The following is a 1,886-nucleotide window of genomic DNA, read 5'->3' as shown; positions in this document are numbered from 1 at the left end:
GAAGCAGCAGAAGGGGATGAATAGATAGTTTTTTTTATTTAGGTCGCTCAGTATTGTGCAAAAGATTACTGAAATTTCTTGAAATTTTTATGTATATTTACTTACTAGGAGTTTTACAAATACTTTCTTGTTATTATTTTTCATTCTTACACTTGTATGTATACACATTGTATAGCGGAGTTCTTAAATTGACAAGTTCTTTCTGTTAATAAGAAATGCTATTGTGTAGAGAAAGGAGAGATTGTAATTCAGATGTGTAAAGTGCTTGGCAATAGAGTAATGATTCTCTAAAATGATGTGACGATCAGGAGTATTGAATTTTTATCTTATTATATTATTTTTTGCTATAATATATATTTAAAAATCCAAGGTTTTGTTATATGATTTGTATACATTATCTCTTCATAAATGCTAAGATTTTTTCATGATTTGTTTTGTTTGTCCCACCCAGATTTCTTCTTGGTCAGATAGATTATGATCTATCTGCATGATGCTTTCCTTATTAACTAGTTCAGTATTGATGTCCTGATGCAATTGGTGCAAGTATAAGCTGTTCTTATACAGATCAAAATATTGAATAGGAATTGCACATCTGAAGAAGCAGGTAATGAAAACTACTAAATCTACTTACTTTTACATTTTAACATAGTTGTCTCAGAGACATAATCAGGCTATGGCTGAAAGATGAAAATGAGAACTCCTGTCTGTGGTCACAGGCCTTGAACTTGATTCAACCCCCTAAAAGAGCTGCAAACATGTAGATAATTACAACCAAGGCAATTGTTACGAAGACCATAAACATGGCATTTATCAGTACAAATTTTGTATTATAAAGTTAACAATAACCCAGACATTAAAATGTGCATCCCTGGTCTGTCATGAAATGAGTCCTTTACATATTTATAATATAGTAATTCATAAATTATCTGCAGTTTTGATTTTCATACTGCATATTTATTTTTTGTGGGATACGTAGCCATTAATATTAGATAGGAGTATACTATTGTTTACACAGGACAACTATAAAAGTACAAATGAATGTGCAAATAAAACCAGGTCAAACATTCACATTTATGTCAAAACTTTAAACACTGGATGAAGCAAGTTCTTTATGCACTGCCTGCAATTCAACTCATTATCTTTTCATCATGAAGTGTATGTGTTGTAAATAACCCTGAAAATGAAAGAAATAACAGACTTGATGGCAGATTAAGTGTCCTAGTATGTCTTCACATTTAGGATTGTTACATGTTTTTGATTATATGAAATGATACTAATAAGCACTTTATGATATTAAGTATGCGACCTCTTTGTTCGTTAACTTGAAAAAAGTTGCAGGTAATTTTATTGTTACGGATTCAAACAGTAAATCAGTTACCACTGTATATCAAGGTCTTTTTTCAATACGTTCCTTTTAAAGAGGGTAATACCTTTGCACTGAAGACCAAGGCTTAAGTATTCCCAAACTCACTGCAATATATAACTGAACATAAACATAATAATTATGCTATTATATAGGAAATCATAGTTTTCATTTTCTGTTGAGAGTACAGTTGATAATAATTAGAACATGCTCTGTGTAAAAGGAGAGGTCATTTTCCCAGCAGAGTTTTATATTGATTTTGCCATTTAAAAAGTAACAAAAGAGGCTGTTTTATTTCACAGTGCATTTGCTGATGTCTGTGATATTTTAATGCAATGGACATAACAATATAGGAAGCTAGAAAAATAGTAAATAATTATTGTTTTTACTAGGTTTTCGAATAATCCTTTAAAATATAATGCCATTGTCTTGAACAGCTATTTTCTCAGTTTTGCCCATTAATAAAGATGTCATTTATTACAAACCACGTTCATTTTGAGGATAAGAATATTGAAGATACAGG

The sequence above is a fragment of the Penaeus monodon genome, chromosome 25 (genome assembly GCF_015228065.2).
Source record: "Penaeus monodon isolate SGIC_2016 chromosome 25, NSTDA_Pmon_1, whole genome shotgun sequence".
NCBI classification, from domain to species: Eukaryota; Metazoa; Arthropoda; class Malacostraca; order Decapoda; family Penaeidae; genus Penaeus; species Penaeus monodon.
Note: the sequence above shows the minus strand (reverse complement) of the source record.